Raw genomic sequence first — 12,961 nt, 5'->3', positions numbered from 1 at the left:
GAGAGGGAACCAGAGAACAGTAGGAAAATATGGGGTTTAGAAGCATGAGAGATGTACTGGTTGTTTATCTCAGTAGCCCAACATCCTAACAAGAATAAAAAGTTAATTTATCTGAGCAGACTCTTCCAGAAGTCTTTCATGGAGGAGAGTAGCACTTAGGAGATGATTTCCAGGGATATTTTATATTGGAGACCTGAAACTCCAGTGAGGCATATTAATAACTCCTGAAAATACATGGAAGGTCTGAGGAGATTTTTGAGGGAAAATATCAAATCCAGGAGTTGAGACTAAAGGCACAGGTGAGGACAGGGTGACCTTCTAGGAGAAAGAAATCCAGTGAGAAGGTCATATATTTCTGTTAGCCAAAAGGAGGTTTACTTTAGGTTGTTTACAAGATTACCTGTTTACCAGCAGGAATGCTTCCCTCAGAAGACCTTGTGAAGGTGCTATTTACAGGACACAGGAGGGCAGAGCGACCTTCCCTATTATTTTTCTATGTGAATGGTTTCATTAGAGCATTTCTTATTGGCACTAATGAATCTGCTCCTCTGAATTTTAGAAGGCAAAGCAAAATTGTCACCATCAGGGTTCAAGAGTGAGACTGAATGCCATTAAAAAGACAGAGAGACAGAGAAAGAGAGAGAGAGAGAGAAAGAGAGAGAGAGAGAGAGAGAGAGAGAGAGAGAGAGAGAGAGAGAGATTGTTGTTTTCAGTTTCTTTGAATATTAAAGATTCATGTTCCTCTGAAAATGCATCACGATGATGTGAGAAACAAGAGTTTTCTTTCCCAAATTTGGGATCCTCCAAACACTGCAGTGGATCTGTGACTTCACAGTTATGGGTATTGTCTCCAGTGAGGCAGATTATAAACCATCCACACCTGCCAATGCCATGTGTGACTCCCATCCATGTCCTCCCAGAAGGTCATGCTGAAATCTATTTTATGGTTTGGGTTTTTTTTTTGTTTGTTTGTTTGTTTTTGGATCAGGGAAGGCAAGGCAATTGGGGTTAAGTGACTTGCCCAAACACAACTAGTTAAGTGTCAAGTGTCTGTGACCGGATTTGAACTCAGGTCCACTGACTCCAGGGCTGCTGTTCTATTCACCGTGCCACCTACCTGCCCCTACTTTGTGTTTTCTAAACGGTGTGCACAGGCTGATGATGTATGTGAGATGGCTGGTGCTTATCCTAGATTTTTGCTCCATGATGACCCATTTTCTGTTTTTGGTCATACATATCATTAGTGTCCAGCTTTATACCTCCACGTGTCCTTTGCAATGTGTGTCAGCCTGTTCATGTCTACAGTATGGCCCTCCATTGCCCTTTTGATGCAATATGCCATGACTTACAGCCATATAATAATATCAAGAGACTACTAATCCTGAAAAGAGGGGTCTTTCTTTCAGGTAAAATATTGGGGTTATTCCATATTTCAAAAAAACTGTAACCTTTACTCCCTCCTCAACTACCCCTTTCCCCTAAAGCTTCTTCTGTGCCTCTCCTCTGTCCTAAAATGTAATAAACTGCAGGAGAAATTACAGATTTCTTTTTTGACTTTCACCTAGTGACCTGGCTCTAATAGCAGAAGAAAAGAAAATGAGACCTATAGAGAGCTTAGGTTAAAACATTCTCTGGGGAACTTTGGACTCCTTATGTCCTATGAGAATGTAGTATACATTAGTCTACCTAGGAAGCTGGACCAAAGCTAGTCCTGCAGGGACCAAAGTTGCCTTAGAGATTTTAGCATAGCTGCTTGCTAGGCCAATCATTCATTCTTGGCCCTGGAAGCTACAATTTTGCTCAGCTGTCTTTAGAGCCAAAGAGAATTGCTCATTTGCATATGTGAACTGTTCATTAGTGTCAGAAAGAAATGCCCAAACAATGCCAATAAAAATGTCAAACCAAACCAATTACTCCATTTAGGTGATTTTATTTCTTCTTAGATTAAGACTAGAAAGGAAATTATATCACTTTGTAAGTAACACATGGTGATGAAAGCAATGGGTTTTCTAGAGACATCAGCTAATTTTCTTTCAGTTAAATAATAGTCCAAAATTCCTTACATTCAGTGATCTTAGTGATCTCATTGCATCCCTCCAGTGATGAACATTTCAACCTAACCATGTATCTGACCATCTTGCCTAGTCCTCACCTTTGTGCTCTAATAAATTCAACATGCTGGTCCATCCTCTATGCTAGAGGCAGTCCTCAAGCTCTTTTCACGTTGACTGAACATGATGCATCTTTTGTCCCTCACTCTTTATATATAACCAGCCCGTTATTTTTTTTCCAGTTATACATTTCCCAGATGACATCCTTTAAATCACTTCTCTGGAATGATTCTTCATTTATAATTTACGGCAGCCTGCCCAGCCCAGCCCACCATGTATTTCTCTATTGTTTTTTTAAGTCAATCTTTAATTCTTTGGACTCTGCAGCCTTCCCTGACTCACAGCCATACAACATCAGCATAAGATTACTGGTGTTTAGAAGAGGAACATTTCTTCCCCTTGGGGACATGCTTGGGGCCATTAAAAGAACTGTGAAATTTTCCAAAAATAATCTGACTTAACTCTCCTATTCCTGTTCAGCTTTGATTCAGCATTCTGATGACAAGCTCTGCATGTTGTCCATCCAATGTCCTGGACATTAGGCATTCTTAAGCTTTTTTTTTTCTGTATGCAAAGATGGAACAAACACTTTTGAGTGATTATGAATCACAGTTAGAAGGCTCTTTTTAAAAAATCTAAGTAAAATATAAAGAAGAATGAAAATACACTATCTTATTCCTTGGGGCCCGACTAGATGCCAGCCCCTATTTGAAGCTTTTGCTGATCAATTCAGGCCCCAATGAGTTTCTATTTGAACTCCCATTGTCCTTATTGTTTCTTTCACTTATTGGACACCAAATCATCTCCTTATGTGACCTTGGAAAGATTATTTGACATCACTGAGAATCAGTTTCAACATCTCTAAAATGAAGGGAATGACCTAGGGGCAGAGATGAATAAGAATTTATTAAATGCTTACTCTATGCTAGGCATTTTAAAATACTGAATTTGATTCTCACAAACAACCTGTGATTTAGGTGCTATTATCCCCATTTTACAGGTAAGGAAACTGAGGGAAGGGGTAAATGACTTGCCCAGGATGATGCATTTTGTGTTTGAAGCTGAATTTGAACTCTGGTCTTTTTGACTCTAGGCCTAGTACCCTCTCCACTATACCATTTAGGTGTGATGAGGTCCCTTTGTACTTTTAAATGTTTATAATTCTGTCTACTGCTATGGAATCTTTTCTATTATTGTCATGTTATTTAGGCCATATTATTATTTGATGTTTTCTGTGTATTCCAGTTAGGATATCAAGCAACAGAAACAGTTTCACATTCTGTTACCACTAGGCTAACTGCTAGCTTATGAACAACCAAGGGTATAAGCACTACACACACACACACACACACACACACACACATACACATACATACACTTACAAAAATGCACTCACACAAACAGTGATATTTACTGAGCACCTTCACAGCTATCTGTTACCATTGATGCATTGGTAAATATTTAACTTTCTGGGAAAAAAATGTACCATGGCACACTTTTAAATTTAATATGCATTACTAATATTTCCTCCATCATTTTCTTAGGTCTAGACAACACATGAAACAATCAATCAAGCACAGATTATAGTATTTGTCAATTTTTAAGTTGTCAATACTCACACTGAAAAATTAACTATTAACTGTCCCAATGTTGTTTCCCCAACTAGATTGTGATATACAAGATATTTATGACATGTAAGATTACAGAGTAAATTGAATGTAATCTCAAAAGGAAGAAACTAACATTGAGTGGGCCTTGGACCTTGCAGAAGGTGGGGTTTTAATGTAGTCTTTAGAAGGCAGAAAAAAAGAGGGAGAGTATTTCAGTGAAAAGGTATGGATTCAGGAGATGGAATGGTGTGAATGACCAGATGGGACCAACTCTTGAAGGGTAATGGAACATAAGAAGACTGGAAATGTAGAAAGGGGACAGGTTTAAAAGGTTTAAAAGCAGGGGAGGAGCCAAGATGGCAGCAAAGAAGCAGGAGAACTCCCTGTACTCCTCCCATAACCACTTCAAATATCTATAAAACTGATTCTAAACAAACTTTAGGGCTACAGAATCCACAATGTGACAGAAAGAAGCAAACATCCTACTGAAGACAGCCTGGCAGGCTGGCAGGAAGAGTCTATTGCAGCACACTGGGAGCAGAGCCCAGCCCCAAGTGAGCCCACAGTTTTAGCCTTAGGGCATCCTGACCAGCCCTGGCTAGAGGAATTTCAGGAGAGTGGATCACCAGTAGCTGTGGTGGTTTACAGTTTTATCAACCCATAAATGACAAAGACCAAGTGAGAGGTCAGTGGACTTGGGAACAGGGGGACCAGGATTGTGGTCTGGCCTCTGACTCCCACAGGGAGAAGTGGCTGAGGCACTACATCCATGTAGCCTCCTCTGCATTCCTGCTGCTGAGCTCCTGGCCTGCAGATTGTAGGGGGACCAAGCAACCATTCTGAGGGATGGCTCTTTCTTTAACCTGCTTGGATCTGGATTGCTATCTATGGTAGAGATGCTGGGGTGGGTGACCAGGTGCCAGAGACGGTGGAGGCTTCAAAGAGGGAACCCAACTAATAGCTCTGGCAGCTGTGAAAACCCCAGCAATTTGGGACAAATCTCCCCTTGCTGGTAGCAAAGTTTTACTGTGGCAAAAAGCTCAAAAGACAAGTAATTGAGTGGCAACATGAGCAAGTAAAGGAAGCAAAGCAAGCACAAAAATCCAACTTTGGATTCCTTTTAGGGGGACAAAAAGGATCAAAATATGGAAAAGGAGGAAGACAATGAAGTCAGAACTCCTGCACCAAATGCTTCCAAGAAAAAATATGAATTGGTTATAGACCATAGAGGAGCTTAAGAAGGATTTTTAAAACTATATAAGAAGAGTGGAGGAAAATTTGGGAAGAGAAATGAGAATGATGCAAGAAAATCATGAAAAGAGAGTCAACAACATGACTGAAGGAAATAACACCTTAAAAATAGACTAACTCAAATGGCAAAAGAGGTTCAAAAAGCCAATGAGGAGAAGAATGCCTTAAAAAGCAGAATTTATCAGATGGAAAAAGAATCTCAAAAGATTGCTGAAGAGAATCATTTCTTCAGCATTAGATTGGAGTGCATGGAAGCTAGTGACATTATGAGAAATCAAGATACTATTAAACAGATCCAAAAGAACGAAAAAATAGAAGGCAATGTGAAATATGTCATTGGAAAAACTACTGACCTGGAAAATAGATCCAGGAAAGATAATTTAAAAATTATTGGACTACCTGAAAGCCATGATCAAAAAGAGAACCTAGAAATCATCCTTCAAGAAAATTTCAAGGAAAATTGCCCTGATGTTTTAGAAGCAGAGGGCAAAAAAGAGGCTGAAACAATCCACTGATCACCTCTTGAAAAAGATACCAAAAAGAAAACTCCTAGGAATATTATAGCCAGGTTCTAGAGTTCCCACATCAAAGAGAAAATATTACAAATAGCCGAGAAGAAACAATTTGAATATTGTGGAAACACAATCAAGATAACACAGGATCTGGCAGCTCCTACACTGAGGGATTGAAGGGCTTAGAATATGATATTTTGGAGGTCAAAGGAGCTGGGATTAAAACCAAGAATCACCTACCCAGCAAAACTGAGTATCATGTTTCAGGGGAAAATATGGTCATTAAATAAAATAGAGGACTCTCAAATATTCTTAATAAAAACACCAGAGTTGAATAGAAAATTTGACATTCATATACAAGAAGCAAGAGAAGCATAAGAAGGTAAACAGAGAAAAGAAATCATAATGAATTTATCAAAGTTGAGCTATTTATATTCCTATGTGGAAAAATGATAATTGTAACTTATAAAACTTTTCTCAGTGTGAGAATAGTTGAAGGGAGTATAAATGTATATGTGTGTATGTATACATGCATACATGTGTCTATATAGGAGGGTATATGGGCATATGAATATGTATGTGAGTGTGTGTGTATATGTGTACAGGTATACATAGACAGAGGGCACAGGTCCAGTTGGATAGGAAGGGATGATACTTAAAAGGGAAATTGAGATGTGAGAGAGGAATATAATAAGAGGAGATGGGGATAGAGAGAATGGGGTAAATTATCCCATATAGAAGAGGCAAGGGAAAACTGTTACAATGGAGGGGAAGAACAGGAAGGCAAAAGGGAATGGGTCAACCTTACTCTCATTGAATTTGGCTTAGGGAGGGAATGACATACACCCTAAATAGGGTATTTCAGACTAAAGGAGAGTAGGGGAAAAGGGATGAGAAGGGAGGCAGGTTGGGGGGGAGGGAAGTTGGAAGCACACACTTTTGAAAAGGGACAGCGTCAAAGTAGAGAATAGAACAAGTGGGGGGCAGGATAGGATGGAGGGAAATATAGTCAATCTTTCACAATATATCCACTATGGAAATGTTTTGTGTAGCTACACATGTGCAATCTATACTGAATTGCTTATCTTCCCAGTAAGGTTGGATGACGAGGGAGGAAGGAAAAGAATCTGAAAATCAAAGTTTTAAAATAAGATGTTATTAAAAAAAGGTTTAAAATCCAAACTGGCCATTTTCTATTTGATCCTGAACATGTATATATAGCACCACTGAAATTTATGGGGGTGGCACAATCAGACTTGGGCTCTATGAAGATGACTTTGGCAGCTGATTGGACAATGGACTGGAGTGGGGATGGGGTGAAAGCAGGAAGACCAATCATTCAAGGACGAACATATAAACTGGTAGAACTTCTTTCATGTCAAAGACTACACTTAGCCTCCATTGATAACTTTGAATGTTTCTAATTACATTAATCTACCATGTTTACTCTGGAAAAGGGTCTATTCTAACTAATTCACATGGTTGCACATATACTCTGTCTTCCCAACTAAATGGTGGACTCCCTGAGGGCAGAGGGCTGGGGATGTTTTAAATATCTCTGTATCCTCCACATTTCTTTTCAAGGACTAGGCCTAGAAAACACTTTCAACTCCTTACCTAATATCATTCAATAGGAAAGGTTAGGTGCTGGACTATCCCACTCTAATTGTCTGTTATGCTCTAACCCCTGTTGAACAAAAGTGCTGGGGAAACCCAAAGTTCTGCAAGTGTCTCAGAGAGTGACCCTGCTTCACAAGAATATTTTGGGGATCAATATGAGATAAAATGTTTGATGTCCTCAGTATAGTGCCTGGAACTTAAGCTACACTTAATAAATGCAAATTTTCTTTCATTCTTAACTCTGCCTCTCCTTAGATTTGTGCCATTTTCCTAGTCTAAGGGATATAGTTAGTTAGAACTTACCCCATCAGAAATAGCTCACCCAAACGGGAAACCTCTGCCTCTTCCTGGACCTTGTTACTGATTATCTTGACAACTAAACTCCCCACAGATACAAACAGAATATTCTTAACTATATCTAGTGATGGCACAGTCCATAGAGTGCTGGATCTGGAATTAGGAAAACCTGATTACAAATCCTGTCTCACACATTAATAGTTGTGTGACCCTGGGCTAGTCACTTAGCTTCTGTTTGTCTCAGTTTCCACATTGGTAATGTAGAGATAACTTCTCAGGGTTGTTGTGAGGATAAAATAAAACTATATTCATAAAGTGCTTTGCAAACCTAAAAGTGCTGTATAAATTCAATTTATGATTATCAGTATTTGTAGTAATAGTATTTACTCTTTGCTTAGAAGCAATTAAAACAATAATTAAGTACATGACAAAATATCAACCACATGGTAAATGCCCACAAGTCATACTAGACAGAGGCAATCTCCACATGACTCATAGGCCTCTCAGAATACAGGAGTTCTGGGAAATCCCAGATCAGGATACTTAACCCTATTTAGCCACCCTTGCAAACAGGCAAAGGGAGCCACAAGAGCATCAAACTCATGCATAAATGCTGATATTCCGCTCATGATCCAAGTACAGAAAATCTTTAGATAAAGACTCACAGACTCTGGACACCAGCCTTTGCTTCTTTTCAACGTGTGAGGTGCAGACTTAGAAACTGCCCTATGGCTGTCAGTTTTCCCTTGGTATTCCATTGCTCTGTGGAACCTCCAACAGCTTCTTGCCCAAGCTGACTCACCAAACATGGAACAAGATCACAGGTGAGCACGGGCCTAATTCATAGAGAGATTTTCTCTATTATGCCTGCCATGTTGTTTCCTATGTCATCAAACTTTTTTTCTTTTTTTTTTTTTGAAGCAATTGGGGTTAACTTGCCCAAGGTTACCCAGTTGTGTGTGTGTTTGTGTGTGTGTGTGGGGGGGGTGGGTGTGTGTGTGTGTGTGGGTGTTAAGTATCTGTGGCTGGAACCAATCCCAGGTCCTCTCGGCTCCGGGGCCGCCACTCTTATTCACCCTGCCACCTAGCCGCCCCCAAAATTTTTTTTTCTTGTATTGAGTTCTTCACTTTCAGATTCCAGTAGCTAAAAGATACGTTACATCTATCACTGTCACATCTGTCAATTTGATTGTTCCCTCCTTCTTTCCCACCCCCAAAGTTCTGAGGTGGAGGGACAAGGCATAAGGGAGTGACGGAGAACATTACTTATTCATGTATTTTATAATTTCACTAACTATGCAAGCATTTGTTGAGTACCTATTACATAGAATTCATTGTGTGACACCCTATAACACATAGCATAACACATCATTATGCACAGAGTAAGTGGTCAAGAAATATTTTTATGAGTAAACAGTGAGGTTATTATGGCAGGCCTCCTGGTTAAATGTCTTCACATCTATTCTGGGTCACAGCACATCTTTTAAAACATAACTGAGTAAGAAGCTTATGTTAGCCTACAACACTGGTAATAATCCTGGCCTAGGACACTAATAAAAATAATAGATATTTCTATAGGACCTTCAGGTTTGCAAAGCACTTTACATATACTATCTCCTTTGAACGTCATATCTCAACACAATTATACGAGGCAGATGTAATTAGTCCCATTTTACAGGTGATAAAATCAAAGTGCAGAAACATACCATAGTCACAGAGTCAGTAGAGGTTAGATTGGAAGCGAGGTCTTTCTGATTCCAGGTGCAATCATTTATCACCTAAGTTGTAAAGAATCTCATTGTATTCTTTAAGTCGTCCCTTTAACCCTGACTTCCTTTAAGGTTTGCATATGAAGTTGCTTATGTCAGACTGAAGCCTCAGATATCTTGGGCAGCATCTTGACATAGATGTACTTGGCAGCAGCTTTTGCAAGCAAAGAATAATTTGGTTTGGAAATTGCTGACTTTTAAATTATTAATACCATAGTACATGAGGAAAAGGAGGGTTTCCTTAGCAAAACACTCTCACTGCGGTCCTTTCTCTTGAAATTGTCACCATGCAATATGAAGGATTGTTTGATGTTGCTGAGACTGAGAAACACCCGCTCATTTTTTTCCTAAAGAAAAGCCTTTGTTTCTCAGTTTGATATTTTTCATGAATAATTGGAGACTGGGGAAATCGGAAAGGATTTTTGTTTCAGGCTGAAGTAAAGTGATAAACATTCTTGAGAATCAAAACCTGCAAAACAGTAAGTGGGTTTGTGTGTGTGTGTGTGTCTCTGTGTGTAAGGGTGTAGGTATATATGTATGTGTTGTAGCTGCTTAAGCATGTATATCCAGGGCACTGGGAAGCATAAAACTCTAGCAATGGGCTTATGGCTCTCTGTGCCCACAGGAAGTCCTTGTGAGAAAGGTCTGTCTAGGTCTTAAAGTTCTCCTGACAAAAGGTATTAACCCAGCCAATGCTTTATAGGCAGGCTCAGCAGATTGTCAATGAAGTAGAGTCTATCCTGTCAAAGCCTTTAAGAACTATGTAAGAAAGTAGAGCTGTTTCTACTGCTCAACAACTGTGAATCCCTCAGTTTTTCTGGAAGCAGACAGTCTTGTATCTCCGAGGGCATTCCAGCAGGTTGTCATGGCTCCCCAGAAGCAGGGCAGAGCATGAGCATCATCACCGCCAACCCCTGATTGCCATACTCCTTATAATAACCATTACTGTTAACTACAACAATTTTCCTTCAATTTCTATTATAGTTGAGGCATGGGTTTGATACATTCCCTGTCCTGGACGAGATTTCTATTCTAATTGAGAATCAGAGGAGAGGGTCATAGATTTACAAGTAGGAAAGATCTAAGAGATCATCTGTGCAAACACTCATGTCCCTATTTTATAAGTGAAGAGACTGAATCCCAAAGAGTAAGGGTTAGGAACTGGTCCAAATACACACTTATAGTAAGGGACAAAACAAAGCATATTCAAAAAGAATAAATAACAATCTAAGGGCCAAATGGGTGGTCCTTCAACATAGTACCCCAGAAGTTTATGAATGATAGTGTTCAAGAAAAGTTGCATAGAAGAACGGAGATTAAGATCATTCTTTCTGTGGAAACTGATCATTCTTTGTTTAAGTGGGGAAAGTTCATATTCTGTTCCTTTGATTTCTAAATTTTTAAATAGACAAACATTCCTTTATCTTCTCTGTCATTTCCCTTGATATTGCTAAGGAATATTCCATCAGAAGGCAGAGCTACCTGTAACATTTAGGGACTCCTGTCCTAAATCATATAGTGTCCACCCTTTTCCCCCTACCCAGAAAAGGATACCTCACATTTGAGACATTATGTAAGTCCTCCCCTACTCAAAATCATAGGTCACAAGCCCCATCAATATACTTACTTTTGCTTCTCAGCCAGAAGATGCAATAAGGTCAAAATAAAAACATTTAATAAAATAATATAGCAAAAAAATAATAATCAACTATTTCCCCCATTACCTACCATAAATACCCATCCCCTTACTAGGAAGTCACATATGGGGAACAGGCATGATCTGGGTATGGAAGTGGAGGGGCAACTCACACCTCTGATGTCTGGGCTGCTAATGGATATTTAGTAATACCGGTATCATGCTGCTCCCATATATCTACTCAATGATGTCACAGTCTCTGTAACGTATGCAATCTCTGCTGGGTGTAAAGGCATGACAGCTTCTACCAGGTGTTTCTTCCTGCTGATTTTGTGTGGCTGAGGCTCAGGATTCTTCTTCTGGGCTCATAGTGTCTGCTGGTTTTTCCTAGGCACAGCTCTAAGGGATCTGTGCCCAGCTTCCCTTGAGGTCAGCTAAGCCAATTACTTCTTCCTCATAGGAAAAGTAGACTCTGTCACTGCTCTTTTAGCTTAAAGCTGCAAAGGTTTTCAGAAGGCCCTTCACTATTTTTGTTTTCCATAAGGAGAGGTATTTCTGTTTATCAGCTCTTTGGCTGGAATGGGATCCCAATTACTTTTAGTGTGAAATACTAAATACTTCTATAAATACTATGCTAAATGCAGTTATAAATATTATACTAAATACTACTATTAATACTGTACTAAATACTACTTTTAGTATGAAACACTAAGTACCCTTCTTGACATTTTAAGCCTCTCACTCTCTGGCTCTAACTTACCTTCCTTACCAACCTTATTTTATATTACTCCCCTTCATGACCTCTCTGATTTAGTCAAATGGGACTTTTTGCTATTTCTCTCAAACAATGCTTTCTTCTCTGATTTCCATGTCTTGGAATAATTTATACCTCTTGCCTGGAATATACTCCCTCATTACTCCTACTTCTTAGAAACCTTAGTTTCCCCAAGGTTTAGCTCAAGTTCCATGTTCTATACGGACTATTTCTTGAGCACTTAGCTTCTAGTACCTTCTTCTCAACTAATTACCTTGCATTATGCTGTATGTATCTTGTGTACATCTATGTACATATATATTGCCTCTCCTGATAGAACGTAAACTTCTTGAGGGCTGGGGATATTTCATGTTCTGTCTTTGTATCCTCAGTACCTACATGAGCCAGGCACATAGTAAATGCTTCTTGTTGATTAATTTTCTCATATCAAGAACCAAATTCTTTGCAAGGTAGTGGAATTGTCTGAGAAAATCAATGCTCTTAAGCCTAGATCTATTTTTTTCCCACACGTATTTCCTGCTCACAAAAAGTTTATGTAACTACTTGGCCAATTTCCCTTTGGGGATTCTTTTTTTTCTCCCAACTCATTCCAGAGGTAATCTGTCAATGAGGCCCCACAAAGTACTGTGAATCTAACCCATGGCAATTTTCTTAGGAGACACAAATTGTTCTGTATCTACAATACAGATTAATATGTATAAGCTTAAAAGCTATATCCAGAAGGCAAGGTCATTATCTTTCCATTGCTACATCCTGTTCTAGACTGTTCATATATTTATGTGATCACAGGGTATCCTAGAAAAAAAATGCAGTTCAAGAACTTTTATATTTCATTATGTCAATCAATTGATCAATGAACAATTATTAAGCACCTATTATGTGTCAGGTCCTGTTCTATATCTAGAGGAGAGAGAGAGAGAGAGAGAGAGAGAGAGAGAGAGAGAGAGAGAGAGAGAGAGAGAGAGAGAGAGAGATTTATGTCTAATGGTAGCCATCCCTAAGGTGGGGAGGGGAGAGAAGAAAAAAAGGCAATAAAAGTAAGTTACATGATAACTTTATTATATATTTAAAAGGAATAGCAAGTTGTACATAATAGATTTTCAATTTATTGTCAATCATCTTTTTTCTATTCTGCTATATAATAGGAATGCTTATTTCAGTTCAGAATAAAATAAATAACTTTTTAAAAATATAAATATTCAAAATCCTAGACTTGACCTTAAAGAACTCTAGCCCAACTCCATTTTATAAATTATAAAAAAAAGATTCAGATCTTTTCCTAATGTTGTATGGCTAGTTAATGGCAAAACTGGATTAGATTCTCCTATGCCCAGGTCTGTGTTCCCTTGGTGACTGAATGGGAGTTAAAAGTAGGGGCAA

The sequence above is a fragment of the Petaurus breviceps genome, unplaced genomic scaffold (assembly GCF_028583685.1).
Source record: "Petaurus breviceps papuanus isolate PSGF00001 unplaced genomic scaffold, PetGlider_PUasm1.0 91133, whole genome shotgun sequence".
NCBI lineage: Eukaryota > Metazoa > Chordata > Mammalia > Diprotodontia > Petauridae > Petaurus > Petaurus breviceps.
The sequence above is the reverse complement of the archived record's forward strand: the minus strand, read 5'-3'. Positions refer to the sequence as shown.